Source organism: Oncorhynchus keta, chromosome 4 (assembly GCF_023373465.1).
Source record: "Oncorhynchus keta strain PuntledgeMale-10-30-2019 chromosome 4, Oket_V2, whole genome shotgun sequence".
Taxonomy (NCBI): Eukaryota; Metazoa; Chordata; class Actinopteri; order Salmoniformes; family Salmonidae; genus Oncorhynchus; species Oncorhynchus keta.
Genome location: NC_068424.1, coordinates 34774774 through 34802152, shown reverse-complemented (window position 1 = coordinate 34802152; position 27379 = coordinate 34774774). Strand labels below are relative to the sequence as shown.

The following is a 27379-nucleotide window of genomic DNA, read 5'->3' as shown; positions in this document are numbered from 1 at the left end:
TAACATGTTAATTTATAGCCCACGTTACTTTAAATAAGAAACTATGTGGTAACAATAGATACTTTCTGGTACTAACAGCAAATAATTCAACACAATTGATAACTAGCTGGTATAAATTCCACATCGTGACGTTTGTGTTAGAATCTCAAAGAACTCAAAAGTGAAATTACCATTTCAATATTAGTTAATTTTATTTTAACAATTAATTTTAAAGTGTTGAACCAGGTTGATAGAACTGCCAGGGGAAATAACCCTTTCCAGGAACTCTCTATTGTTTCCAAAAATCACCTTGAATAGAATAGAGAACATAGTGAATTTCATTTAACTCATAAAATTTTACTCTGCCATGATTGTCAGTAAACGGCAAGATAAATGGCAAACACCTGTGTCTTGTGCTGCCAATGTGTGCTCTGGATTGTTTGGGAAAGAATGCATTGGAGCCGTCAAGCTTTCATCACACTGGGAGCGTGTGATTGATGGTCTTCGGCTGTCGAGCCTGACAGAACCACATGAGCGGCTGTGTTTACCTGCAGCAACCTGCCGCTCTCATCCCTTACGCAGCTTCTTATGTCAGCTATCAGTGCAACAGTCGCAAGTAGGCAGCACGGCTCTGTGAACATGCAGCGTGCAGCTATGTGTCAGTGTGTTTAACTGTATGTGTGTAGAGAGAGCAGAAGAGAGAAATCGTATGTGTGAGGACTGGGGAGGTTATTATTATATTATTCGCTCTAATTTTATTCAATAAACAGAGGTGAGTGTTAGATTTCCAATCTAACACTCACCTCTCCTATATTGTTACATTTGCAGACCAAACAAAATCTGCCCACATCGACAATTGTGGCGATATGCCGTTCTCAGCCTTGAAACCAAAAGTCCGCTTATGATTACGTTGGATCATGTGTTTGCTGCCTCAAAACCATATTTTTTTTCTCCCAAGGAACAAAAAGTATAGCTGTCTTGTTTTCTCTCCCACCCCTTAAAATCAGCACTTCTAAATGATCCTTGGCAGGAGATTAAACTCGCGGCAACCTTGACATAGCACTCTCCTGCCTCGCCATTCCCATGAGACGCTCCGCACAAAGTTAGTGTGGGGCCAGGGTCAGCCACTGACGTTGCCCCATTGTTGAGTCTCTCGGTGCAGGGTGAGGACAGTGACAATGGCAACTAGAGAAAACCGGCGTCGGTTGTCACACTTTAATCTTGTGTGTGTTTCTCAGGACCAGCATATCTTACGAGTCTCTTTTCAATATTAGGAGAAATATCAGGGTCTTTGATTGCTTAGAACTCCATGTTGGAGTAAAGATATGAGGACTAAAAAGGTCCCCATTTCAACCTAATACACTCTGGTAAGCTCTGTAATAGGTGTGTAAACTGTGATCGACCGTCACGGTGAAAAAAAGTAACGCTTCCTATACTTTCAAATCAATTTTGGGTGCCACAAACTGTGTGTTACCCTCCAATTACACCACTGGATTTATTATAATGCAGTTGATACTAACAACTTATCCCCCAGCCCCATTTCCAAGTCTTGCCATTGATTTTCAAGCCGATTTTTAAGTCCTCTTGGTAAGCAACTCCAGTGTATATCTGGCATTAGGTTATTGTTCTGCTTAAAGTTGAATTTGTCTCCCAGTGTCTGTTAGAAAGCAGACCAGGTTTTCCTCTATGATTTGACATGTCATTAGCTCTATTGCTTTCTAAAAAAACTCCCTGGTCCTTGCAGATGACCCGATAACATGATGAAGCTTGAAAATATGAAGACTTGTACTCAGTGATGTGACGTTATGCATTCAGGACATAAAGTTAATTTCTTTACCATTTTTTTGGGGGGGCAGTTTAACTTTAGTGCCTTATTGGCAAACGGTGCTTGTTTTGGAATATTTTTGCCATAACAAAAGGGTTGAATTCTTATTGACTCATAATTCCACTTTGACATTATGGGTTGTTGTGTGTAGGGCAGTGACACAAAATCTCAATTTGTGACAGTTGAACTAAGCTTAGAAGGCATTTATAAGTTATATTCTTCAAGAATCATTGAGTATGTATTATTCATTTAGAAGTGCAAAAATGAATACAGCAACTACAGATTGCCCCTTTAAGTATAGCAAAAGTGACTCTATGGGTTTTTTGTTTTTTGAATCAGCACGAATGAGCAATAAAAGCCCCACACCTGGTCTTCTTAAATTAAACTTGTTTAAATTAAACTTCTTAAATTAAACTTGTTTTTCATACCATGGGTGAATTTAGGCACTATGGGGGGGGGGTCTACACGATGGAGCTCTTGCAAGAACACATTTTTCACTGCTGTTCACTTGTCTCAAAAACAATGATTCAAATCAAATGTTATTAGTCACATGCGCTGACTACAACAGGACCTTACAGTGAAATGGTTATTTACGAGCCCCTAACCAACAATGGTGTATAAAAAGAAGAACAAGAATATGAAATAAAAGTAACAAGTAATTAAAGAGCAGCAGTAAAATAACAATAGCAAGATAATATGCAAGGGGGTGCCGGTACAGAGTCAATGTGCGGGGGCACCGGTTAGTTGAGGTAATATGTACTGTACATATAGGTAGACCATGCATTGAAGATGACAACAGAGAGTAGCAACGGTGTAAAAGGGGGGCTACTGTTGTATCAACACGTTTGGACCATGACAGTTTATAATCCAGGGTTACTCCAAGCAGTTTAGTCACCTCAACCTGCTCGAATTCTACAATATTTATTACAATGCTTTTATTTGTAGAAATATTTAGGACCAACTTATTCCTTGCCACCCGTTCTTAAACTAACCGCAGCTCTCTGTTAAGCGTTGCACTGATTTCACTTGCTGCAGTAGCTGACGTGCATAAATCAAATCAAATATGATTTATCACATGTGCCGACTACAACAGTGAAACGCTTACTTACAAGCCCTTAACCAACAATGCAGTATATATATATACAGTATTTATTTTTAAATAACAAAAAGAAAAATAACAAAACATATAAAAATAAGAAATAAGAAATAAAAGTAACAAATAACTTAAAGAGCAGCAAAAAAGAAACAAGAGGGAGGCTATATACAGAGGGTACCGGTACAGAGTTAATGTGTGGGGGCACCGGTTAGTCGAGGTAATTGAGGTAATATGTACATGTAGGTAAAGTTATTAAAGTGAACAGCAGCATAAAAGAGGGAGGGGGGGGGCAATGCAAATGCAAGTTATCTGGGCAGCCATTTGATGAGATGTTCAGGAGTCTTATGGCTTGGGGGTAGAAGCTGTTTAGAAGCCTCTTGGACCTAGGATTGATAGGGAGCTTGCCCATAGGCTATACCACGGCTGTCTTCCTTACTTCCTAGCATCTATACAAGTTGGATAATCTTTGGATGCCAACAGCAGTGGCACTATTGGAAGACAGCTTGGACTGTAGCCTACTCTTTTCCCACAATCCATCAAACACATTTGTTGTCATCATAGTAGTGGTCTCTTACTTGTGGCCAGACTTGTACAGGTGGAACAACCTTAAACTTGTGTCTTTTTCAATGCTGATTTGAATGCCATAGAGAAAACAAACTTTAAAACTAATCCTAAAGTAACAATCTGTTTTTTCAAAAGTATCTGTAATCTGATTATAATATTTTTTAGAAGGTAATGTAATGGATTACAGTTACAGTTTTTTGTCATCCATTACATGTATGCATCCATGTGAGGTCTAGGGGTCAGTGAGTCTATATAACACAACATAACATCTAAGGTAAACGGAGACAGTTGTCGTAACTGCAGGCAACAGAGATTATGGAGTGTGTTGCCCTTTTAACTACGGAGCATGTTGCCATCTGTCAGCTGTCAGTGAAACTGAGCAAGAGTGAAACTGAAACTAACATCAATGGTTAAGTTTGTTCATTAATTACAACTGATTTAAGGTTAGGGTTAAAGTTTTGGTCAGGGTTAAAACAGGAAAACAATTCATTAAAAAACAAGTGCTGGGATTTAATTACTTTCGATGTTCGGAGCCCATGGTTTTAGCTCATCCTCACCCCCATCCCCAAATCCTTAGCTAGAAAACCTATAACAATAAAGGAGAAGTTATATTTTTTACAATCAAATCTTGCAAAAGTCTCAACAAAATGGAACATAACATTGTAGATCAAGTTCCGAACGACACAATTTCATGTGTACAACATCTAAAGACCTGCATCACTATACTAAAACAAGTGAAATTGAAAAAAAGGTGTTCTTCTATAACATGCCAAAAATAGAGATTTGTTACAAAAAAGAAATTCTCCTTTAAAATCTAGATCGGTCTAAGAGTTATAATGCAATGATCAGCTCAATGAAGAACGTGGTGGTGTACAGAGTGAGGGAGGCGTCATGTGAAAGTATACCTGTCCTGTTCGTCATGGAATACAGCCTGAGTGATAAAGTAAATCTTTGTTGGTTCTTTTGAGTACTGCAACACTGTTTATCACAAATAAGTCAATTTGCGGAAGATTTTCCTGGGTAAGCTCTAGTATTAGATTCCTAACCTTAACCACTCACTAGCATGCCTAAATTTTACATTTTTCTATTACTGTATGTGCAAGACGCACTTACTGTATATATGTGAAATACCCACACATATAATTTGTGCAAAAGTATGCTGCTGATGGAATAACAAATCATGCGAGTCAGCGTTGTTTTATAAGAAGTTTACAAGCAGACCTTCAAATAAATCAAGTGTCCCCTAAAAATCTTGGCCGGGGACACTCACAAGTAATCAACCAATGTACTGTATACAAATTCCATGTTTCAAAAGGTACAGACACAAAACCCCGTCTGCCTGAGACCAGCAAGAAGAGCGTGTGGCCAGTGGAGCGCAGCCTGGTGAAGGACGGTCTGGAGATTAAGTGTTCTAAGAGAACTTTCCTGCGATAAAATACTTTTCTCCGTTGGATAAAGAGAATACATGGATACATCCAAACTCATATACGAACACACACCTCAGGGGCTTTCTGCAGCTCGTATCATTCTAGCCAATGATTAGGAAGTGTTCTATTGTTGAAGGCTAAATGGAGGATATAGACTGATTAGGGTCCATGTCACCTTGAGAGAAGACTGAACACGTTGCAACTTTGTTGATGATGATGACAAACTCTAAACGGGCTCACTTCTCAGTACTTAGTAATGACATTAAGTAATATTTTGTAATACTTTACATTCCTCAATTGCATGAACTGATAAGTTACGCAACACATCACAAAGCCGACCGTTTTTATACTCATAAGTCTATTCTGTTGGAAAATGCAGGGTTGTCCTTGTGCAAGTATCACTGTGGGTAGTTAATAGAGATGCAACTGTATTTGAGGTTGATTGAGTGACTTGACAAGTCCATGGTTTTGTTTATTCATTTGTGTAGCATGTGCAGCATTCTGAAGGCCTTGTGCTCGGAACTGTTGTTTTACCTAAACACCTATCTGGAATTGGTACCTAACCAATTTAATTAAGTTAAGGCTGGAATCCATAATGGTGAAACTGCCACGTCCATTTACTTCAAACACAGATTTTTTCCCTCTGACATCATTGCAAGCGCAAAAGAACAGCAGAGTATTTACTGTGATTATTTTTTATCACAATGATGGATGCCCCCTCAGTTTCATTAACAAAATAAAATGGTGGCATTGTTTCCCCTTATGCATATTTCAGCTTCAACAGTTGACATTTCAAGTTATTGACCAAAGTGAGTGTTGTCTGTACATTTGATGTCTTATATTCACTGTTTATTCTTAGTCATTTGATATGTTGTTTGGACTTTATATTTTTTAGCTTTGTTTAACATGTTAATCACTGCATAGTTGGGGCGGCTGGTAGACTAGTGGTTAGAGCATTGGACTAGTAACCTGAAAGGTTGCAAGATCGAATCCCAGAGCTGATAAGGTCAAAATCTGTCATTCTGCCTCTGAACAAGGCAGTTAACCCACTGATCCTAGGCTGTCATTGAAAATAAGATTTTGTTCTTAACTGACTTGCCTAGTTAAATAAAGGTAAAACATGAATAGTGCTAATCAATTGGAGAACCCAGATCAAGAACACAAAACATTAAGAACTAGAGTGTGCAAAGCTATCATCAAGCCAACAGTGGCTATGAGTAATCTCAAATATATTTTGATTAGTTTAACACTTTTTTGCTTACTACATACTTTACTATATGTGTTATTTCATAGATTTAATATTTTCACTATTATTCTACAATGTAGAAAATACCAAAAAATAAAGAAAAACCCTGGAATGAGTAGGTGTGTCCAAACTTTTGACTGGTACAGCAGGTAAAATTTGAGTATCATGTAGTAGCCTAAACCTATCGATATTACATTAGTAGCCTAAGCCTATCGATGTTACATTGAGCTGGGTGGAAATAAATTGTCCTCCCTAATCTTAAACGGCACCGACAGATTCTATGACTTTGTGGCTGTACCAACTCGTGACCACTCTGCAGAGCTGCCTCCAGTACATGAGTCATCTCAATAAATGCCAACCTGCTCCACAATGACACCAGAGTTTTTTTTTCTTTGGGCCCCATTCAGGCTTGAGATAAATTGACAACATGGACTTAAGTCAAATGTTGACTTAAGTCCATTTTAATTCTACTTATGCCAAGTCTGAATCAGGCCCTTTGTGCACACAAAGGGCTCGAGAACAATAAGGTGAAACATCATTTTTGGGGACTCATTTTGGCTAGTGATTGCTTGCCCCCCCCAAAAAAACTTATGTTATATCACTTTAATAGCCCAACCATTTTTTTTTTGCTTCCACCACAGAGCTGCCCTGATATCTGTCATGAATAAGTTCTGTCATCGATAACCAAGTTTGACATTTAAAACACTGATTGCATTTAGAATGCACTTGCATGTTCTATTATATGACAAAAGAGGAAAAGTTCTAGGTTTTTCTTGCTTGTTACATGGACAGGCTTGCATTTTGACATGTCAGGTGTCAATCATTCAGCATGCGATAAATATGCTGTTAGACTCTACCGGAACAGACCGGCAAAATATGTGCATGCGTAATCATACTTGTTCGAGTTTATCTGTTTATTTGTTCAAATGTGAAATGATGCCTGTCCAATATAAGAGAATGGAAGTTAATCCTTTCGAGTAGCTAATTGGTTGAAACCATATTAATCTGGGACATATGAGCAGAGCACTCCCAAAATGTTCTCCCAAAACGTGTCAGGAAATTATCGGGGGGCCGTAGAGTACTCAAGGAAAGTGCTTACACTTTGCAGGCTGTAACAAAAGGTTTCCGTCCTTTTTGAGTCTATTCAGATTCCCTGTGATTGGAGAAATGTTCATCGGGACCCTGCAGACAGGGTATAAATACTATAGTCTGGCCAGTGGCCATCCATTTTTGTTGGGCTTGACGACCGAAGTTATAACTGAAGTCCTTGCTGTTACATTTACATTTAAGTCATTTAGCAGATGCTCTTATCCAGAGCGACTTACAAATTGGTGCATTCACCTTATGACATCCAGTGGAACAGCCACTTTACAATAGTGCATCTAAATCTTTTAAGGGGGGTGAGAAGGATTACTTTATCCTATCCTAGGTATTCCTTAAAGAGGTGGGGTTTCAGGTGTCTCCGGAAGGTGGTGATTGACTCCGCTGTCCTGGCGTCGTGAGGGAGTTTGTTCCACCATTGGGGGCCAGAGCAGCGAACAGTTTTGACTGGGCTGAGCAGGAACTGTACTTCCTCAGTGGTAGGGAGGCGAGCAGGCCAGAGGTGGATGAACGCAGTGCCCTTGTTTGGGTGTAGGGCCTGATCAGAGCCTGGAGGTACTGAGGTGCCGTTCCCCTCACAGCTCCGTAGGCAAGCACCATGGTCTTGTAGCGGATGCGAGCTTCAACTGGAAGTCAGTGGAGAGAACGGAGGAGCGGGGTGACGTGAGAGAACTTGGGAAGGTTGAACACCAGACGGGCTGCGGCGTTCTGGATGAGTTGTAGGGGTTTAATGGCACAGGCAGGGAGCCCAGCCAACAGCGAGTTGCAGTAATCCAGACGGGAGATGACAAGTGCCTGGATTAGGACCTGCGCCACTTCCTGTGTGAGGCAGGGTCGTACTCTGCGGATGTTGTAGAGCATGAACCTACAGGAACGGGCCACCGCCTTGATGTTAGTTGAGAACGACAGGGTGTTGTCCAGGATCACGCCAAGGTTCTTAGCGCTCTGGGAGGAGGACACAATGGAGTTGTCAACCGTGATGGCGAGATCATGGAACGGGCAGTCCTTCCTCGGGAGGAAGAGCAGCTCCGTCTTGCCGAGGTTCAGCTTGAGGTGGTGATCCGTCATCCACACTGATATGTCTGCCAGACATGCAGAGATGCGATTCGCCACCTGGTCATCAGAAGGGGGAAAGGAGAAGATTAATTGTGTGTCGTCTGCATAGAAATGATAGGAGAGACCATGTGAGGTTATGACAGAGCCAAGTGACTGGGTGTATAGCGAGAATAGGAGAGGGCCTAGAACAGAGCCCTGGGGGACACCAGTGGTGAGAGCGCGTGGTGAGGAGACAGATTCTCGCCACACCACCTGGTAGGAGCGACCTGTCAGGTAGGACGCAATCCAAGCGTGGGCCGCGCCGGAGATGCCCAACTCGGAGAGGGTGGAGAGGAGGATCTGATGGTTCACAGTATCGAAGGCAGCCGATAGGTCTAGAAGGATGAGAGCAGAGGAGAGAGAGTTAGCTTTAGCGGTGCGGAGCGCCTCCGTGATACAGAGAAGAGCAGTCTCAGTTGAATGACTAGTCTTGAAACCTGACTGATTTGGATCAAGAAGGTCATTCTGAGAGATAGCGGGAGAGCTGGCCAAGGACGGCACGTTCAAGAGTTTTGGAGAGAAAAGAAAGAAGGGATACTGGTCTGTAGTTGTTGACATCGGAGGGATCGAGTGTAGGTTTTTTCAGAAGGGGTGCAACTCTCGCTCTCTTGAAGACGGAAGGGACGTAGCCAGCGGTCAGGGATGAGTTGATGAGCGAGGTGAGGTAAGGGAGAAGGTCTCCGGAAATGGTCTGGAGAAGAGAGGAGGGGATAGGGTCAAGCGGGCAGGTTGTTGGGCGGCCGGCCGTCACAAGACGCGAGATTTCATCTGGAGAGAGAGGGGAGAAAGAGGTCAGAGCACAGGGTAGGGCAGTGTGAGCAGAACCAGCGGTGTCGTTTGACTTAGCAAACGAGGATCGGATGTCGTCGACCTTCTTTTCAAAATGGTTGACGAAGTCATCTGCAGAGAGGGAGGAGGGGGGAGGGGAGGAGGATTCAGGAGGGAGGAGAAGGTGGCAAAGAGCTTCCTAGGGTTAGAGGCAGATGCTTGGAATTTAGAGTGGTAGAAAGTGGCTTTAGCAGCAGAGACAGAGGAGGAAAATGTAGAGAGGAGGGAGTGAAAGGATGCCAGGTCCGCAGGGAGGCGAGTTTTCCTCCATTTCCGCTCGGCTGCCCGGAGCCCTGTTCTGTGAGCTCGCAATGAGTCGTCGAGCCACGGAGCGGGAGGGGAGGACCGAGCCGGCCTGGAGGATAGGGGACATAGAGAGTCGAAGGATGCAGAAAGGGAGGAGAGGAGGGTTGAGGAGGCAGAATCAGGAGATAGGTTGGAGAAGGTTTGAGCAGAGGGAAGAGATGATAGGATGGAAGAGGAGAGAGTAGCGGGGGAGAGAGAGCGAAGGTTGGGACGGCGCGATACCATCCGAGTAGGGGCAGTGTGGGAAGTGTTGGATGAGAGCGAGAGGGAAAAGGATACAAGGTAGTGGTCGGAGACTTGGAGGGGAGTTGCAATGAGGTTAGTGGAAGAACAGCATCTAGTAAAGATGAGGTCGAGCGTATTGCCTGCCTTGTGAGTAGGGGGAAGGTGAGAGGGTGAGGTCAAAAGAGGAGAGGAGTGGAAAGAAGGAGGCAGAGAGGAATGAGTCAAAGGTAGACGTGGGGAGGTTAAAGTCGCCCAGAACTGTGAGAGGTGAGCCGTCCTCAGGAAAGGAGCTTATCAAGGCATCAAGCTCATTGATGAACTCTCCGAGGGAACCTGGAGGGCGATAAATGATAAGGATGTTAAGCTTGAAAGGGCTGGTAACTGTGACAGCATGGAATTCAAAGGAGGCGATAGACAGATGGGTAAGGGGAGAAAGAGAGAATGACCACTTGGGAGAGATGAGGATCCCGGTGCCACCACCCTGCTGACCAGAAGCTCTGGGGTGTGCGAGAACACGTGGGCGGACGAAGAGAGAGCAGTAGGAGTAGCAGTGTTATCTGTGGTGGTCCATGTTTCCGTCAGTGCCAAGAAGTCGAGGGACTGGAGGGAGGCATAGGCTGAGATGAACTCTGCCTTGTTGGCAGTGCACCCCTCACATTTTTGTAAATATTTCAGTATATCTTTTCATGTGACAACACTGAAGTAGTGAGTGTACAGCTTGTATAACAGTGTACATTTGCTGTCCCCTCAAAATAACTCAACACACAGCCGTTAATGTCTAAACCGCTGGTCACAAAAGTGAGTACACCCCTAAGTGAAAATGTCCAAATTGGGCCCAATTAGCCATTTTCCCTCCCCGATGTCATGTGACTCGTTAATGTTACAAGGTCTCAGGTGTGAACGGGAAGCAGGTGTGTTAAATTTGGTGTCATCGCTCTCACACTCCCTCATACTGACTGGTCACTGGAATTTCAACATGGCACCTCATGTCAAAGAACTCTCTGAGGATCTGAAAAAAATAATTGTTGCTATACATAAAGATGGCCTGGGCTATAAGAAGATTGCCAAGACCCTGAAACTGAGCTGCAGCACGGTGGCCAAGACCATACAGCAGTTTAACTGGATAGGTTCCACTCAGAACAGGCCTCGCCATGGTCGACCAAAGAAGTTAATTGCACGTGCTCAGCGTCATATCCAGAGGTTGTCTTTGTGAAATAGATGTATGAGTGCTGCCAGCATTGCTGCAGAGGTTGAAGGGGTGGGGAGGTCCACTTGTCAGTGCTCAGACCATACGCCATACACTGCATCAAATTGGTCTGCATGGCTGTCGTCCCAGAAGGAAGCCTCTTCTGAAGATGATGCACAAGAAAGAACGCAAACAGTTTGCTGAAGACAAGCAGACTAAGGACATGGATTACTGGAACCATGTCCTGTGGTCTGATGAGACCAAGATAAACTTATATGGTTCAGATGGTGTCAAGTGTGTGTGGCGGCAACCAGGTGAGGAGTACAAAGACAAGTGTGTCTTGCCTACAGTCAAGCATGGTAGTGGGAGTGTCATGGTCTGGGGCTGCATGAGTTCTGCCGGCACTGGGGAGCTACAGTTCATTGAGGGAACCATGAATGCCAACATGTACTGTGACATACTGAAGCAGAGCATGATCCCCTCCCTTCGGAGACTGGGCCGCAGGGCAGTATTCCAACATGATAACGACCCCAAACACACCTCCAAGACGACCACTGCCTTGCTAAAGAAGCTGAGGGTAAAGGTGATGGACTGGCCAAGCATGTCTCCAGACCTAAACCCTATTGAGCATCTGTGGGGCATCCTGAAACGGAAGGTGGAGGAGTGCAAGGTCTCTAACATCCACCAGCTCCGTGATGTCGTCATGGAGGAGTGGAAGAGGACTCCAGTGGCAACCTGTGAAGCTCTGGTGAACTCCATGCCCAAGAGGGTTAAGGCAGTTCTGGAAAATGATGGTGGCCACACAGAATATTGACACTTTGGGCCCAATTTGGAAATTTTCACTTAGGGGTGTACTCACTTTTGTTGACAGAGGTTTAGACATTAATGGCTGTGTGTTGAGTTATTTTGAGGGGACAGCAATACAAGCTGTACACTCACTACTTTATACAAGCTGTACACTCACTACTTTACATTGTAGCAAAGTGTCATTTCTTCAGTGTTGTCACATGAAAAGATATACTCAAATATTTACAAAAATGTGAGGGGTGTACTCACTTTTGTGATATACTGTACACACTCTCTCTCTATATATTATATATATATATATATATAGAGAGAGAGAGAGAGAGAGAGAGAGAGAGAGAGAGAGAGAGAGAGAGAGAGAGAGAGAGAGAGAGAGAGAGAGAGAGAGAGAGAGAGAGAGAGAGAGAGAGAGAGAGAGAGAGAGAGAGAGAGAGAGAGAGAGAGAGAGAGAGAGAGAGAGAGAGAGAGAGCGAGCAAGAACTATACATGTATGGACGACAACGGGACTCACTCCTGCTTGCAGCGATGTGGTGACCTGCACACTCAAAACCATTTTTTTTTTTAGCCATTTCTGTGGCTGTTGCTAAACTTCTTGGTGGCTGGGAAGGGAAGGGGGAAAGCTGTTTGTAGGATAAATAGAAGCAAAGAGGTGGTGAAACACAGGATTTCCCTAGCCCCTTCTGCCTTTGCTGGAGATTCATGTTCTTCACGTCCGTGTAGTGTTTTGGTAAATGTAAAATCTTATCTAATTCTGTAATCCACAAATTGTCATCCAAGCCTTTCTCTGAGACAAGGAGCTCTGCTTGACTGAGTTTTGGTTTGTGTTGACTGTCCAAACATTGGAGAATTTAGCTACTCTTCTAATCCCTATGCAATCCTGAAGGTTGCAATCCTTTTTGATGGGCCTATTGATCTAAAGGATGTTCCCCCAGAAGTAGCATGCTCTATTGGCTCACTTTCACTGCATCCACCACAACTGGGTTACACTCTAAGAAGCGGCAGAAGTCGGCCTTAACATGGTTCTTCGTGAACTCTGTGTTCTCAAAGAGCCAGATGAACAGCCGCAGGTCCTCCTCCTTCGGCTTCATGATGTGCAGCAGCCAATAGTACAAAACAAACAGCTGTCCCGTCCCTTCAAACAATCCCTTCCGCAATGGATTCGCAATGGACAGGTCATTGTTTGGGCTCCCACCAATGAGCAGATCAAACCTACACCATTTCTGCATGTGTGCTTTGGTGATCAGTCGCATGTCTGCCACATTAATCATTTTACCGTCATGGTTGATCATGGAGACTGCGATGGACTGCTCACAAATCTCTGAGGCCATGTATTTCTCTACCTTGAAACACAGCTAAATAATTAGTAGGAATCAATTTTGCTGTCATTATGTCTTCAAATTTACTTTAAACAGATAGCATTTTTGCCATCGCAAGCAAAGTTTGTCAAAAATGCCTACCAATGCTGGCTAAAATCTGGTATATATATATGCTGACTTCAAAGCTGATTTCCACCTAAACTTTATTCATTCACTTAATCAGTCAATCACTCACGTCTCTCCCAAAGATGATCTATTGCCTCAGCAAAATTGACTCTGGGCTGCCTCCCTCTTGCCTCGTGAATGATGTCATTACTGGCTGAAGAGAGAGCGCAGACTTTTATAAACTAAGCTACTTCAAGGCAAATGTTGTTGTTCAGTACAATAAATGTCCCAAATGGAAGGGAAATACATTGTTTGTCATCTGTAGTCCCATGAAATCACCTAAAACAAGCTCAATAACTAAATGAATGCACACACTCCTATTGAATATGCATTCACCACCTTTTCAAGCCAATATAATGCACTTTAGATTACGTTTTCATCAGCGCCAATTGAAAATATATTGAATGGATCAATCAAGGTACTGAAAGCGCATACAGTGGGCAACATCATCAACATTCTACCCACAAGCCTCTCGAAAAACTTTGATTTGAAAGCGAGAGGCACCTTTTCGTAAGTTGGAAGACATACATACCTAGCATGTGAGACATTATTTGCTGGCCTTATAAATGCTAGCCAGCTAACTAATATTTAGAAGAAAATAAATGTGTTATGTTAGAGTTATATGAATGGTTTTATTAACCCGTTTGCATTCCAATAGCTTTGCTAGCTAGCTTGCTGGCTAGGTGTAGTAGTTTGCTGGTTAGTTACAGTAGTTTTCTACTGACATAAATTGTGTTGTTGTGCCAAACTTTTCCTTGCTTACTGGTGTTTGAATATAGTATAGGAATAGGCCATATGGACACAGTAGTAGTAGTCAAGATGTAGATTTCTTATTACATTTTTATAATAGCCTTATTTTACCAGGTAAGATACACTGAAGTGTTCAGAGTTCTATGATCAGAATAAAATAACTGTATTAACTGTCAGTTCACTAGGTGAAGGGGTGCGGTTGTCCGAAGGATGATGAAGAGCGGGTGCTCTTGGTGGAGGGGCGTGATCGTCCGTAAGACTATGAAGAGTGGAAGTTCTTGGTAGAAGGGCGTGGTTGTCCATAGGACGATGAAGAGCATGCGCTCTTGGTGGAGTGGTGTAGTTTATGAAAAGCGTGGTGCTCTTGGTGGAGGACATGGTTGTTAGTAGGACAACAAAGAGTGGGTGCTCATTGGTGGAGGGATGTGATTGTCTGAAGTTCTGGAGGAGAGGGCTGCTCTTGATGTTGGAGTGGCACAGTGATTCAGGTCATGGTGGAGTGACAGGATCAGGTGGAGAATGACTCTGGGTGTTTGGTGAAGGAGTCCTATTTGAGGCAACTGATTGTGCAGTGCAGACCACAAATAGTCAGGACTACCGGATGATAATTCCAGAACAGAGGGTAGTGTGGGCTTGAAGGAGATCTTGTGGGTTTGATCAGATGTCGCTGCGGTAAGCCTGGCAGGACCAGCGGCCTGGGAGATTAGCTGAGTGATCAGACAGCTATTGGCGGATTTGGTGAGGGTATGGTGAAGATGAAGATGGAACCATTGGCAGTAGGTTACGTGACCAGTTTCTGTGATGAAGAGGGGCTGCATTCTGTGATAGCTGGAGGTTGATGAGGTAGTTAGAGGTTCGTAGAGGCTGATGAAGGATGGGAGGCGATACAGAAAGACCGGGTGGATTTGGCGAGCTGCTCTTGATTCATTTGAAGGTGAAGATAAGAGAGTCTTGAGATTGGATGATGATGTCAAAGATGCCAGGGTGACGGGAAGAATCGAATGAGTTGGAAGTGGTGATAATTCAGTATCAGTTGTAGTTTGGTAGGAAGCGATTCTGTAGAGATAGAGAACCAGCATTAGCCAGGAAACTCCCTGGAAGGAAGAAACTTTTAAGTAACTAGACTCAATGAGGGTGATGCCAGATAGCTTCCCTTGGCAAGAAAAACTCCCTAGAAGGGAGAAACCTATTAAAGAACTAAATGTGACAGGGGAGAACGTGGAGTCAGTATGACCATGGAAAACTCCCTGGAAGGAAGAAAGCTTGTGAGGAACATGACTTGAAGGAGGAATTCTGGAGAGACAGCATGACAAGTAAAAACTCGCTGTAAGGAAGAAACTTTGAGACACACTTCGATTGACCGGGGAACCCATTCTTCTTCAGCTGGTGAGTTTGAACACATAGACCATATAGGCTAGATGGTTCCTTGAAGGTGACTTGAGTTGTATTTCGTTGGGTGGAGAAAGGTGGCATGGAGACTTTTGATCAATAATGTGGATGTTCAGTATGTAGAACATTTAGGTTGCTTGTGAACCAGGCCAAGGCATAAGATTGCTGGGAGACGGTACAGTAGACCGGTGCTCATGTGGTGGAGGTAGGTAGGGATCCGGGAGGTATTGTTGCTGAAGATCAAAAATCCGTACCCCAAAAATCCGTACTGTCGGTATGAGACCGTCCGAAGGCTGAGGGATGGTGGTGGTGGAATGGAGAGACACGTCGTCGCTCATTTTATGTGAACTGGGTCAACAGGCTTCAGTGAATAATGAGGAAGAAGTTGGGAGGTGGACGAGACTGTGTCGAAGGCGGGTCGAAGTCTGATGAGGCCGGGTCGAAGTCTGATGAGGCCGGGTCGAAGGCTAGAACGAAGACTCACGTGGCCAGGTCGAAGGCTCTTGCGGCTGAGTCCTGTAAGATCTGTCGGTGGAGCACAGGTGATGGGGGTGAAGAGGGATGGAATTGTGGCCTGCGGGCACGAGGACAAGATGCCTGTTACAACCGGGCCAGCAAGTGGGACAGTGGTTGAAGAGGCAACACGAACGGACCTCGGGGCCAGCAGGGGGAGAAGAGCCAGATGAGGCAGCAGGAAAGGACCTCCGGGCCAGCAGAGGGAGCACCGCCAGAAGACTGTGTCGAGGAGGGAGACAGGGGATATGGGAAGAGTACTTGTGTTCAGATAAAAAGAGGGTTAGAGTGGCCTTCCGGCAGGGGGAAATGGAGGGCTTTGGAGCAGAGAGCAGCAATCCATAGCTGTGATGAGGCAGGAGATGGAGAGGGGGGGGGTGCTGTTGTACCCATTATATTAGAAAGAAGATTGATAGATGGGATAATTGGAGGAGGGACTATTTGTTTGTGGTCGGTCTTCAGGCACAGGGATAAGAACATGGACAACAGAGAAGATAACATGGAGAGGGAGCAGGGATGGGGAAAACATAGACACAAATGTGTTGTCGGCGAGTTCCTGGCCAGCAGGGGGAGCAGGAAGTGGCAGGACATGAACCTACATCAATGGGCCAGTAGCGGGAGCTGGGGGAGCAGGCGCTCTGCCATCTTGAGACCGGTAAGTAATATCACAGCGAATGGGATTATGGGGGCGTAACATCATCGTCGGCAGTCTGGTGTTTGTTGTTGGTGGGTGGTGAACGTGCTAGTGGGGCCCTCTCCGCCAAAGGACCCGGTGTAGAATGAAAAAAGTATGGCTTTCGGATGTCCCCGGTGAAAAGGGATTGCTTATGGCTTGGCCTTGTTGTCGCTGTAGGCAGCCACTTGGGAGTGGCGATATGGTCTAGCAGAGATAGCTGGTGCCTTCTGGCTGGGGCGACTCAACTCAGGTGAGACCAGAGATGTGCAGCATTGGTGAGAAGATCTAGTGGAGTAGGCCGGGCATCCAGGGAATGAAATTAACACCCACCATCCAACAAATGTAGGTTGATGTAGGTATTGGTGGGTAAGAACATCAATTACATTCACATTTGCAAATAAAAATGGTCAAAAGTCAAGTAAGAAAATTCTGCAGTAGCTGTTTTCAAAGTATTTCTGCTGTTTTGTTTCATAGCTGGAAATTGCACAAAGAAACACAAATCTTACATCTCACCTCGTGCAGGCTCACTGCTTGGCAAAGTGAAGTGCTAATAGATACAGTTGAAGTCGGAAGTTTACATACACTGGAGTCATTAAGACTCGTTTTTCAACCACTCCACAAATTTCTTGTTAACAAACTATAGTTTTGGCAAGTCGGTTAGGACATTTCTTTGTACAACTGTTTACAGACAGATTATTTCACTTATAATTCACTGTATCATAATTCCAGTGGCTCAGAAGTTGGAGGTGCCACAACAGCAAAGCACCCCCACAACATGATGCTGCCACCCCCGTGCTTCACAGTTGGGATGGTCTTCTTCGGCTTGCAAGCCTCCCCCTTTTTCCTCCAAACATAACGATGGTCATTCTGGCCAAACAGTTCTATTTTTGTTTCATCAGACCAGAGGACATTTCTCCAAAAAGTATGATCTTTGTCCCCATGTGCAGTTGTGATCCATAGTCTGGCTTTTTTTATGGCGGTTTTGGAGCAGTGGCTTCTTCCTTGCTGAGCAGCGTTTCAGGTTATGTCGATACAGGACTCGTTTCACTGTGGATATAGATACGTTTGTACCCATTTCCTCCAGCATCTTCACAAGGTCCTTTGCTGTTGTTCTGGGACTGATTTGCACTTTTCGCACCAAAGTACGTTCATCTCTAGGAGACAGAACGTGTCTCCTTCCTGAGCAGTATGACGGCTGCTTGGTCCCATGGTGTTTATACTTGCATACTATTGTTTGTACAGATGAACGTGGCACTATCAGGTGTTTGGATTTGCTCCCAATGCTCCCAATGATGAACCAGACTTGTGGTGGTCTACAATGTTTTTTCTGTGATGTGAATTTCGTCAGGAGTGCGTTTCATACTCTGTGGAAGAAGGGGCGGTTCCATGACGCCGACGTAATGCCTAGGCTCACGGGTGTGTGGCCACTGACTATTTACAACTTTATAACTAAACATGTATCTTGTTTAGAAGGCCAACATAACATCTTCTCACAAATAGTTTCATATATTTTACACAACATTCAGGTAGAAAACTAATAACTGAGAAATGTACACTTTCAAAGATACAGTTATTCTGTGCTACTGTCCTTCCTGATGTCACAAAATGAAACAACTTCGACAGGATTGTTCTTTAAATAACCACAGACCGTTCCCACATTCTCAAAAATATAAATATTGTTTAATTCTCCAATTTTGGGGATAAGGAGTTTTGACAAGAGAAGCTCTTTGTTCTCTCTCCCTCAATACTGCATGTCCAAAGCGGGAGAGGATCCCTTCCAGGAATTTATGACCTGTCGTTAAGTCATAAAACTGTGGAGCGAGAGAGAGAGAGACAGAAATGACAGTCCCCCCCTGGTGGTTGAATCTTGTGATTATACTGCAAGTTGCCAACCAACATAAACATTTCCACGGTGATGTCCAGGTTGTGGATCATCGTTGCGGTCCTCCTCTGGTAGTTGACTTTGGTCAGCTCTCTGAAAGCGGAGCAGTCAACCACAAGTATGGGCAGTGGATGTCTAGTTGGTGATCATCGTTGCGGTCCCCCTCTGGTGGTTTACCTTGGTAGGTTTTCTGGAAGCTGCAAAGTACCACAGGAATGGCCAGAGTATGTCCTGGTTGGGGTCGCCGTTCCGGACCCGTTGTCTGGTCGTCCAGACTGGAAGATATGGCAGTAACTTAGGCAGATGTTAACAACGCACACACACTCACAAAATATATAATTAAATGTATTCCCAAATGAGCGGTGTTGTGGCACTAAGTGATGGTTGTATGCAGACTTTGTTTATGGCTTTATCATTTCCTGAGTGTCAAAGGAACTGAAACGAAAAAGAAAAGCATAAACAAAATATATACAGTATTGCAAGACATCAAGGAGGAGGGAAGTTGATAATTCACAGAGACTGCTGGCTCGAAATCATGAAAATAATGGTCAATCAGGTTTGCTGATGGAATGTGTGGAGATATCGTAATATCTCCTTGGATCGGATTCTGCACCAAGAGGTTTCGAAACTTCTTTTTCCCAAGGGGTGCTTTCGACAGATACCCCTCATGGGTATTTGACTGCGTTGCAGCTAGCATTAGGAGAAGACAGTGTTGTCAGTGGAGAAGGCACTGTGACCTGTGATTATACATGGTTTGTTTTCCAATCTGTCAGTGGGAGTTACTGATCCATCAAGTGATACGTCCTGGAAGAGTAGTTTCAGCACGACTCTCAATGTGAGAGACTAAGTAGTCTGAGTGAAACCTCGAAGTGTAGTGTTGCATCGTTCCATTTTTAACCAACGTTTAGTTTGCTTAAAAGCCCTTTTGAGACCATTGAACAATGTCTGAGAGATGAGCTATATTGTCGCGCCCAAATCAATTAGCGCATGACAAGTTAAGCAGTCCACCAGGACTGTTTCCAGATATGGCCGTTTAGAGTTACGTTTAGTGGACATTTTCCCCGCAAAGTGGAGTGGTCGTTTGCAACAACGTGATGTGCCATTTCTGTTCAAGGTGAAGGCAGATCGACTTTTCGGATTTTGGGTGGGCTTGGCTTTAGTGAAGCTATTGACTTTTCTCTTCGCAACCTTTGTATTAGAGTCTATAGGCAAAGTCTGTGGGCTTGTTTCTTGATCGAGTGGGCCCTGAAAAGGCTCTCGAGTGAGAGCGGGAGAAATTAGATTTTTAACTTCTTTGCTAAGGGTGTTAATTCCTGCGGACCTGGTGTCTGGCAATTCCCCATCTGGTCCTTGTGAGTTATCTTTGACCTTTTTATCAAAATTTCTCGCTTTACTTCTCGAGGTGGAACTTCTAGAGAATATTGGTCTACCTTTTGATCGCCCTTTAACCCTTTGTTACCCTTGTGCTCTAACACTTTGTGTGGGTTGGGTGCAGGAACGTAACGAACAGGCCAAAGCCACATGGGATTGCTGCAATCTGGGACTTCCTTCATTACTGGGTAGCCCTGAATGAGCTTTGCAAAAGCAAATTTGACTGATTAATCAATGTTAATGATAAATCAAACCTGTATAAGCAATTTGGGAATTAAACCTGACAATATTGTTGATCTAGGTCAATTTGGAAAAGTTGAATTTGTCTCATTTGTAGAAACAAATCACTTTGGATATTATCTAAAAGATCCACCTGAAAAGATTTGTTTGGCAATTTCAACTTCTTAGTTAATTAAATTGAATGGACATCGATATCCAATTATTTGAGATATCATAAGTAACCACTTGTTAAATGTGACACACGTTTGGGTGTCACCAAAATAATTATTTAAAATAGTGTACTGGCGATTCTTCACCCCCAGGGGTCACTGATTGCAGAAAGCTGAAATCAAATGGAAGTACGAAGCGCGGGACTTCTGACGAAGGAATTTCAACATGACACAGGAGAACAGAATGGCTGCTTTCCCTTTGTTAGCTTAGCATCTCGTGCATCTCATGCAAGCATTGAGAGAGAGAGGGAGATGGGGGCACCTATGATACTCCCCCAAGGAGAGTCATGGCACATGTATATTTATACATATATATATACATATACATATATATATATACATATGTACATAAATATATAAATATATACATGCATAAATATAAATATACATATCAATATAAATATACACATATATATATATAAATATACATATATAAATATACATATATATATGAACATATGAATATAGACCTTGTTTATGGAAAAGTGTTTATTTCTGTATTTCACGGTTGCAACTTGATGACAATTGTCCACAGTGTATCATCTAGTTTAAACAGTACTGCAAAAATGTTAGAGTGCATCAAACATGATTTAGACCTTGTTCATGGAAAAGTGTTTATTTCTGTATTTCAAGGTTGCAACTTGATGAAAATTGTCCACAGTGTATCATCTAGTTTAAACAGTATGTATATTTATATATACTTATATTTATATGTATATATATATTTATGTAAATATAAATATAAATATATATACATAAATATAATTATGTATATTTATATATATATATATATATGTATATTTATATATACTTATATTTATATGTATATAAATATGTATATATTTATATATATAAATACATATATATTTATATATATATATACATAAATATCAATATATATATACACATATAAATATAGGTACATATAAATATACATATAAATATATATATATATATAAATATATTTATATGTATATTTATATTTATATATATGTATATTATATGTATATTTATATATACTTATATTTATAGGGTAGCCTAGTGGTTAGAGCGTTGGACTAGTAACCGGAAGGTTGCGAGATCAAACCCCGAGCTGACAAGGTACAAATCTGTCGTTCTGCCCCTGAACAGGCAGTTAACCCACTGTTCCCAGGCCGTCATTGAAAATAAGAATATGTTCTTAACTGACTTGCCTGGTCAAATAAAGGTACACATATATATATATATACACATACATACATATATACACATACATACATATATACACATACATACATATATACACATACATACATATATATATATAAATATACATATATATATATAAATATAACATGAAATATTACATGAAAACAGCAATTAAATCAAATCAAATGTATTTATATAGCCCTTCGTACATCAGCTGATATCTCAAAGTGCTGTACAGAAACCCAGCCTAAAACCCCAAACAGCAAGCAATGCAGGTGTAGAAGCACAGTGGCTAGGAAAAACTCCCTAGAAAGGCCAAAATCTAGGAAGAAACCTAACGAGGAACCAGGCTATGTGGGGTGGCCAGTCCTCTTCTGGCTGTGCCGGATGGAGATAACAGAACATGGCCAAGATGTTAAAATGTTCATAAATGACCAGCATGGTCAAATAATAATAATCACAGGCAGAACAGTTGAAACTGGAGCAGCAGCACGGCCAGATGGACTGTGGACAGCAAGGAGTCATCGTGTCAGGTAGTCCTGAGGCATGGTCCTAGGGTTCAGGTCCTCTGAGCGAGAGAAAGAAAGAGAGAATTAGAGAGCATACTTAAATTCACACAGGACACCGGATAGGACAGGAGATGTACTCCAGATATAACAACCTGACCCTAGCCCCCGACACAAACTACTGCAGCATAAATGTGGTCCTTCTGTAGCTCAGATGGTAGAGCATGGCGCTTGTAACGCCAGGGTAGTGGGTTCGATCCCCGGGACCACCCATACGTAGAATGTATGCACACATGACTGTAAGTCGCTTTGGATAAAAGCGTCTGCTAAATGGCATATATATTATATATTATTATTATATATATATAAATACTGGAGGCTGAGACAGGAGGGGTCAGGAGACACTGTGGCCCCATCCGATGACAGGGCCTAACAGAAAGGATATAACCCCACCCACGTTGCCAAAGCACAGCCCCCACACCACTAGAGGGATATCTTCAACCACCAACTTACCATCCTGAGACAAGGCCGAGTATAGCCCACAAAGATCTCCACCACGACACAACCCAAGGGGGGGCGCCAACCCAGACAGGAAGATCACATCAGTGACGCACCCCTCCTAGGGACGGTATGAAAGAGCCCTAGTAAACCAGTGACTCAGCCCCTGTATTAGGGTTAGAGGCATAGAACCCCAGTGGAAAGAGGGGAACCGGCCAGGCAGAGACAACAAGGGCGGTTCGTTGCTCCAGAGCCTTTCCGTTCACCTTCACACTCCTGGGCCAGACTACACTCAATCATATGACCCACTGAAGAGATGAGTTTACAGTAAAGACTTAAAGGTTGAGACTGAGTTTGCGTATCTCACATGGGTAGACCATTCCATAAAAATGGAGCTCTATAGGAGAAAGCACCTTGTGCTTACCTTGAAATGTGTAGCTTACCTTGAAATTATTGCTTCTGAATCGGAGGCCTGCTCTATATATTTTCCTGAGTTTCAGAAGAGCTGAGGTTTACAAAAAGGGATGTCTGTCAATTAGTACCCCTTTGTGGTTACTCCTGTGCCCATTAGCACCTTTTTGTGTTTACTCCTGTGCCCATTAGCACCTTTGTGTTTACTCCTGTGTCAATTAGCACCTTTATTGCTTCTGAATCGGAGGCCTGCTCTATATATTTTCTTGAGCTTCAGAAGAGCTGAGGTTTTCAAAAAGGGCTGTGTCTGTCAATTAGTACCTTTTTGTGCTAACTCCTGTGTCAATTAATACCTTTTTGTGTTTACTTCTGTGTCAATTAGCACCTTTTTATGTTTACCCCTGTGTCAATTAGCACCTTTGTGTTTACCCCTGTGTCAATTAGCCCCTTTTTTTTGTTTACTCCTGTGCCCATTAGCACCTTTTTGTGTTTACTCCCGTTTCAATTAGTACATTTTGTGTTTTCGCCTGTGCCAATTAGCAACTTTTTGTGTTTACACCTGTGTCAATTAGCACCTTTTTGTGTTTGCTCCTGTTTCAATTAGCATCTTTTTGTGTTTACTCCTGTGTCAATTAGCATTATGTTATTTTGTTTACAGAAGAACACCAGCCTCAACAGTGAAGAGGAGACTTCTGGCTGCTGGCCTTCGAGGCAGAGTTCCTCTGTCCAGTTGCTGTGTTCTTTTGCCCATTTTAATAATTTATTTTTGTTGGTCAGTCTTAGATATGGCTTTTTCTTTGCAACTCTGCCAAGAAGGCCAGCATCCCGAAGTCGCCTCTCCATAGTTGAGAGGCCTAGAAGCCTAAGAATTTAAAATTGATCATACAACCTTCCTCCATGGACTGGATACAGGATAAGAAAGAGAATAAAGGAATTCATTTAATTCCATTTATAACATCTGAAGGTGTAACCTTTCAACCCCAAAATCAATCAATTGATACCACGTTTACAGTAACCTAAATAATCCCAGGCCCAATCTCCACAGGGTGTCACAGCATTTAAAGATTGTGTGGGGGATGAGACCAATGTAAATAAGACAGGATTCCTGAGAATACCATAAAGCCTTTTGGCAAACAGTAATTCAGAATTCAGATACAAGTAACCACAGAGATTATACATACCTATAGATAGAATCAGAGTTATCCTCAGTGAACACGTTTCAGATAGATACCAGACATGGATAGTGTAGCATTATTCTGTCACTCATTCAATAGTCAGTCCTCTGGATACTGTAACAGAGAGAAATTTTGGCCCCTCAGAGGGGGAAAGGCTTACTAGTCCTTTGGCATTGTCCTTTGTTCCTGGACCATTTGTTATGCAGCTCCAGGTGACAGAGAACACAGAAATTAGGGCCGAGCCTACAATCCGATTGGTCAAAAGACTATTAGTGAAAAAAATACCAGAATTGGGCAGCCACAGTCCTTTATCTGGCTTCAGTACACTGGCAATGGTGTTCGGCATGGTGGGGGCTGTGGAAGATGAGACTCTTTGTGCTTGTGGCCAATGTTGTTGGCCTGTCTGCGTGTATGGCCAGCTGGATAAGACTCTGCCAGAAATTGTCTAGGGCTCATAGACCTTAACCACCAACTGTTTAGACCTCTTGCAGAAGATATGCTGATACTGGGTGTCTCCTAGAAAGACATCGTTGTGGTGTTAGCATTTTACACTTTTTGAAGAAGGGACGTAGGGCAACACGCCTTTGTTGGTAGAGGTCTCAACCGATTGGGACCTAAGTGTTTGAAGACCGACTAGTGTATTGAGGAACAATGAGGACATTGGGAGCTGCATTTGAGAGGAAAGATCAGTCAACAAAGTGAATGGGCTCGGGGGCTGCAGAAGGTCTGAGAAGTCGTTGGAGGGCGGTTTTTACACAGCATGTATTGTAGCATATGGGAGATTGAGGAAAAATGGTACCTTTCAATCATTCCAATACCCACACAATACATTTACTGTCTCTAAGCTGCACAACCAAAACCCCGTTCCTCATTTTGTAGACATGTCTTCGTATTATGTTTTGAGAATCTACAGAGAGAAGAATGAGGTGGTTGTGTCATTACTGTTGTAGTCTTGATTTTATACCTTTCAGTGTCCCTTGCTGGTTTGTATCCCACAATCTTGTTGTGCTCTATTGTTGTGCAAGGTGTGTCCCCTCCCACATAATCATGTACTCAAAATTCAGCCGATATTGGGTATTTTTCAGCAGGACACTGTGGAAAGACTCCAGATAAACTGAGTTTTACAAAGAGAAAGGGTCAAAAGAGAAAAAGGGGTAGACTAAATTGATTACATGGTCAAGAAGGTACTCTGTGGTCCTCAGGCTACATCTAACCACTTGTAACCCCATAACACAAACCCAGACAAACTACCCAATTCATGTTTATGCCATGCTGACTCTAAATTGAGCTCTCTTAGCCATCAGCTTATAAATATTTTTTCAAACTTACCTTCACCTTGTACATAGCAAGGAGTTGGAAGCACATGCTGGTGTGGAATCATATTCTGTACCACCTACAACAAAACACACAACAATACACAATTCAACCACCCCACTAATTGTATTGATCTCTATTAAACTGGCGAGCTTAGCACCAACCAACTGAGAACCAACTAACCATCCATAGACTATTTATACACATGCATCATTGCTACCAACAAACAGAGTGAGTTAGTTATATCAACAATTTTATTTTAAGTAGCAGTGTTTTCTAGACGAGGATGGAATAGATGGCTACCAGATTAAGCTACTCTTATTTGATCATGTTAGCTAGCTTATGTTAGCTAACGTTAGTCAAAGGTCGAAAGAACAAACAAACATGTTTACTCTGCTGAAGGTACCAGTCTTTACTCTGCTGAAGGTACTAGTGACTACCATGGCATAGGTGAAATTGATTGACTGTGTGTATCCAGAAGATAGCTAGCTAGCTATATGATTTAGCTGATGGCTTTCAGAGTTTAATACAGGACTGTAACAATAGCTAGCTAGCTAGCTAACTTACCTAGTCCAGTTAGGCTAGCATGCTAGCTAACGTTATGTTACCTCTAATCAAGAACCTTCCGTTTTGTTGTAAAGGAAAAAAACTATGGTTTCGCATCACTTCTCAGCTGTCATCTCTTCAGCTTGAAAATCCCTCTGAAAATCATCGGTCACTGTAAGCATCATTCATTATAGCTGCAAGCCACTGGCAGCATTGGGGTAAATCTCTAGTGAGTAAAATGGTGAAAGAGAACAAATGTTCACGCTTCTTTGGAATTAGCACAGACACAGAAAACCACACGGCCATGATGACAAACATTTTTGAAAAACAAACATTTTACTTTTTTTTTTGTTAATGACTATTTATCATGAGAGCAAGAGTGAAATTTCCCTTTAACAATATGTGTGACAGACTCCATGTGGTGTACATTTGACTCTGGGTGTAAATACAGACATGCTCATTATTTGCAGGGTACCAGAGTACTAGATTTCATTTTATCATTAGAATTTGTAGCCTCGCACACACACACATACACACTTTTTTTATTGCACACTGTTACGAATCCCCTTTGGCCCGGCAGTCTAGGGGTGATGGTAACGAGACCCGTAACATAACTCATGCAAATTATAATAGTGACAAAGTAAAAGTGAAGACAGGGTTTTTAAACCAAGGGAAAGGGGATGTGATAGGGTAATGGAAATAGGAGGTGTGTCTTCTGATTGATTGGTGACTGATTGGGGATTGATGATTGCCACCTGTGAGGAGAGAAGGAGAGAAAAGAACACACAGGACACACACACACACACACACACCCAGGATACCTGTATCCGTAACACTCCCACCCTTAAAAACTCTTGAAGCTAGGGGGCAGAATTTTCACTTTTGGATAAATAGCGTGACCAATTTCAACTTCCTGCTACTCATGCCAAGAATATAAGATATGCATATTATTCATAGATTTGGATAGAAAAGACTCTGAAGTTTCTAAAACTGTTTGAATCATGTCTGTGAGTATAACAGAACGTATGTTCAGGACTAGCTGTTCAGATTTTTTTCCCCCATCTCTGTTCCCTGAATTGTCTTTGCCAAGGGATATTTCATAGGAACTATTTTCAGTTCCTACCGCTTCCACTGGATGTCACCAGTCTTTGGAATTTAGTTGAGGTTATTGCTTTGTGCAATGAAGAAGTAGGCCAACTCGGAACTGGGGACATTTTTGTGAGTTGTGCAAGAATTGAAAAGCAGTGGTTTGTTTTCTTTCCTGTATTGAACACAGATTGCGCCATCTACAATTTGATCGATTATTAACGTTTACAAATAACTAACGTTGTATTACAAAAGTAGTTTGAAATATTTTGGCAAAGTTTATAGGCAACTTTTGAAATATTTTGTAGTGACGTTGCGTTTTTGTAAGCTGTTTTTTTCTGGATCAAACGCTCTTTATAAATGGACATTTTGGATATATATGGACGGAATTAATCAAACAAAAGGACCAATTGTGATGTTTATGGGACATATTGGAGTGCCAACAAAAGAAGCTCGTAAAAC

The 27379-nt window shown here is 42.6% G+C and overlaps 1 pseudogene; it reads right to left on the bottom strand.

The window, feature by feature from the left end:
• Positions 1-15640, bottom strand: part of LOC118382956 (DNA (cytosine-5)-methyltransferase 3C-like) — a 29679-nt pseudogene extending 14039 nt beyond the window's left edge.
• Between the last annotated feature and the right edge of the window lie 11739 nt (positions 15641-27379).